The sequence below is a fragment of the Tachysurus vachellii genome, chromosome 13 (assembly GCF_030014155.1).
Source record: "Tachysurus vachellii isolate PV-2020 chromosome 13, HZAU_Pvac_v1, whole genome shotgun sequence".
Classification (NCBI taxonomy): Eukaryota; Metazoa; Chordata; class Actinopteri; order Siluriformes; family Bagridae; genus Tachysurus; species Tachysurus vachellii.
In genome coordinates, this window is record NC_083472.1 from 14,837,773 (window position 1) to 14,842,500 (window position 4,728).

The following is a 4,728-nucleotide window of genomic DNA, read 5'->3' on the forward strand; positions in this document are numbered from 1 at the left end:
CTTACTTTGGGGGCGGGGCTACACGTGATGTCACGTGACGTGACCAAAACACGTGTGAGGCAGTTCCCCTCATTGGGCTGAGTGTTTTGATATATGACATGTCCATGTTGTGCTAACTTTTTGATTTCGCTTATTTTGGGGGGCGGGGCTACACATGACGTCACGTGACGTGACCAAAACACGCGTGAGGCAGTTCCCCTCATCGTGCTGAGTGTTTTGATATATGACATGTCCATGTTGTGCTAACTTTTTGATTTCGCTTATTTTGGGGGCGGGGCTACACGTGACGTCAACAAAACACGCGTGAGGCAGTTCCCCTCATCGGGCTGAGTGTTTTGATATATGACATGTCCATGTTGTGCTAACTTTTTGATTTCGCTTAATTTTGGGGGCGGGGCTACACGTGACGTCACGTAAATACCCGGTGGGGTGCCAATACTTTTGGACAAAAGTGGCTACTAAGTGTTTTGACATTTCAAAAGTGACTACTAAGTGTTTTGAAATTTCATGTCAAAACTGCAGTCATTATGGAATTCTACTTAATATTATACTGCATAGAACAGTTTGTTGGGGGCGGGGCTACACATGACGTCACGTGAATACCCGGTATTGGTATGGACAAAAGTGTATTGACTAGAGGCCAATACTTGTGGAAATATTGGATTGATAGTGTGGAGTTGATAGTTACATGTATTGAGAGTGTGCTTTACATCTACAGAGAGAACAAAAGAATTTTAAGAATTCCCCATTCAAGTCTATGGGAAAAAAATACCCTTTTGAGCTTCCGTACCGGGAATTCCGGAATTCCGATCGCTTATAAAAGTCATAGCACACCTGTCCTCAAGGAGCCGGTCGATTTGACACCTCATTCATGGGTCTAGGACAAAAGCTGCGGGACAAGTTACGCGCCGAAAAAGTGTCCGGAAGAAGAATAATAATAATAAGTATGCAGAATAACAATAATGATGCTTTTCAAGCACCATTAATAATAATAAGTATGCAGAATAACAATGATGCTTTTCAAGCACCATTAATAATAAGTATGCAGAATAACAATAATGATGCTTTTCAAGCACCATTAATAATAATAATAATAAGCTTATAAAGGAAATCAGAATGTTGGCTTCTACAAAGCCAACATAATAATAATAATAATAATAATAATAATAATAATAATAATAATAAGCTTATAAAGGAAAACAGAATGTTGGCTTCTACAAAGCCAACATAATAATAATAATAATAATAATAATAATAATAATAATAATAATAATAATCTTATAAAGGAAAACAGAATGTTGGCTTCTACAAAGCCAACATAATTAAATAAAGAGTATTAAAAATTACTCAAGTCAAGAAGCTTTTATTGTCATTTCAGCCATATATAGCTGTTGCAGTACACAGTGAAATGAGACAACTTTTCTCCAAGACCATGGAGCTACATAAAACAAAGACAGAGCTAAGGACTTAGTAAGTAGTCCTAGCCACATAAAGTGCAACTGTGCAACCTGGTGCAAACAGTGCAGGACAAGACAAACAAGACAGACAAGACCGTGCAGGACAATAGACAGTGCAAACAAAAAATACACAAAAGATGCTCCTTTCTCAGCTTTTCTCCACACATTTACTGTCGTGATAGTTGGTATTATCTTCCTGACCAGTGGTTTATGCTGGAATTAGAGGGAAATGTGATCAGATTGTCAAAGATGTGGAAATGAGGTGTCTTTAAATGCTCTGGGAATGTTTGCATAGACTTGGTCCAGCACATTATTTTTCTGTTTGGTAAGTTTACATGTTACATGACTCTGTCTCCTGCTACAATTAGCACACCTTCAAGGTGCACCGCCACCTGTGTGTTAATGGTCTCATGTAGCTTCTCTAGTGCTAGCTCAGGCTTAGCTTGAAGGGGAATATATTCCGCCATGATTATCATTACAGTACATTCCTTCGGGAGAAAAAAAGCGCATTTTATTGTTAGGGGTTCTAGGTCAGGGCAGCATTATTAGTTTACAGTGTTTGTGGCTGTGCACCAGCTGTTTTTCCACAAACACATACATGCCACCTCCTCTGTCTTCCTGGAATTCTCTGTCTGGCCCACATTGTCAATGGAGCAGCCATCCAGCTCAATGGCTGTGTGGGGGATGTTATCGTTCAGCTAGGTCTCCATTATGATGTTCACATAGTGATGCACAGTCCTCACTCTGAACTGAAGTGAGAAAAAACCTTGGTCTATACGGGTCCGCATTCAGTCTTACACAAAGTCCATCTCTCTTGCCTCATTTCTGTTTTCCTTTTTTCCATCATTGGCATCTCCTCACCAGAGGAAAGATAATTTCTGGAATGTGTAGAATCAATGAGGGTATAAAGGAAGTGTCAAAACCAGCTGATATGTAGTTGTTACCAATAAAGAGTAACTGGGCATGGTCATATATTGTACATGCCAGTCAAACATGAGAAACATCAAAAAAAACAAAAAAGTGGAGAGAGCTTAGCCACTGCTTCCACATGTGCCACAATTTAACTAAGTTAACTAGCTGGCTAACAAATACGATAACATTTTAAGTATTCTCTAGAGAAGCTAGCCATCATGCTAATATACTAATTGCTAGTAAAATATAAAAATTGAAAGAAGTTCAAGTAAAAATTGTTTATAGACAAAATTTAAATTAAAATCATAAAACACAATTAGTTAAGAGTGTTAATGACTGGTGAAAGCCACCTAGTGGTTCTTGCAGCCTGTCATGCCCACTGCCAGATCTCATTGACTTGATTGTATTAAGGTTAAATACAGCAAAACGGAGGCATCTTAAAAGTAGTGACACTTGCATTGATCCTTTGAGAAGGTTTGAGTAGCAGTACCAGTCATACAGGAGGTTTCAGAAATAAGGCCTTTGGAGTGTTTGAGTAGCAACAGCAATCATACTGGGAGGCTCAATAGCAGGACTCAGTCCTTTCTGCCCTTGAATAATTTAGAGATTGACCTGGGTAGTCAAATGAATACCAGTACCATACTAAGCCCAATAAGACACAGGCCAATTCTTTGAAAGGAATCTTGATTAAGGGTAATGGCACTCTTGGGGTGGCACGATATGTGAAAATACCACGGTGAATGTCTGGCCAAATAGGCCATGAGACAGTTTAATGAAATTATGATGGGAAACAGAAGTTCTTTGTTACCACCAACTGGATCATCTCTTTCTCCGTTTTAGTTCCTTGATCAAAAATATTGGTAGGATAGCACAATGTTAGGTGGATTTGCTCACCACTTGCTCGAATGCTTGTATTAATAAAAGACTTGATAGATAAAGCCCTCCTCACTTTCTGTGACCCCTGACATAGATGTTAATAGCCGTGGCTCTGCCTTTCTAACCAAAAACAACTTATTTCAACTAAAAATAAAATTTAGGCAAACATAAGTACTCTAAAGTAAAAAGTAGCAAAAAAAAAAAGTTGTAATATTGTAGAGGTGTGTAAATTAGTGAAGACAATGACCAATGCTGGCCCCATCCCAATGTGACCTGGTTTTGGTCGCTTAAATGCTGCATGTACAAAAAGGTGCTCCAAATACAATGTGGGCTTTATAAATAATTGGAGCACTTTTGAGGGCACTCTTGCCTGTTGGGATGAGATGGTGTCCACCCCACTTAACAGAAAAATGGATTAATCCAAAGGAGTTTGCTGCATTAAATGAAGCTTGTCCACCTGATTTTAGTTACAGTTGTATGCAAAAGTTTAGGAACCCCTGACAATTTCCATTTATAAATATGTGGGTGTTTGGATCAGCAATTTCATTTTGATCTATCAAATAACTGAAGGACACTAATATTTCAGTAGTGAAATGAGGTTTATTGGATTAACAGAAAATGCGCAATATGCATCAAAACAATTAGACAGGTGCATAAATTTGGGCATCACAAAAAAAAAAAAAAAAAAAAAAAAACCCCACATCAATATTTATTAGAGCCTCCTTTAGCAGAAATAACAGCCTTCCTATAGCCTGTTATGAGTATCTGGATGAATGTATTTTGTACCATTCCTCCTTACAAAACAGTTAGGTTTGATTTTTGCCAAGCATGGAGAGACCGCTTCAAATCACCCCACAGATGGTCAAGGTTCACTCCACAGCACCTTATTCCAAAATGAAACTGGCTTGTCCAAATGTGCGTTTGCATACCTCAAGTGACTCCGTTTGTGGCTTGTGTGCAGAAAAGACTTCTTTTGCATCACTCTCCTGTACAGCTTCACCTTGTGCAAAGTGTGCTGAATTGTTGAACGATGCACAGTGACACCATCTGCAGCAAGTTGATGTTGTAGGTCTTTGGAGGTGGTCTGTGGGCTGATTTTGACCGCTCACCATCCTTCGCCTTTGCCTCTCCAATATTTTATGTGGCCTGCCACTTCTGGCCTTAACAAGAACTGTGCCTGTGGTCTTCCATTTCCTCACTATGTTCCTCACAATGGACACTGACAGCTTATATCTCTGTGATAACTTTTTGTAGCCTTCCCCTAAACTATAATGTTGAACAATCTTTGTTTTCCGGGCGTTAGAGTTGTTTTGAGGCCTCCATGTTGCCACTCTTCAGAGGAGAGTCAAAGAGAACAACAACTTGCAATTGGCCACCTTAAATACCTTTTCTCATGATTGGATGCACCTGTCTATGAAGTTCAAGGCTTAATGAGCTCACCAAACCAATTGTGTGTTCCAATTAATCAGTGCTAAATAGTTAC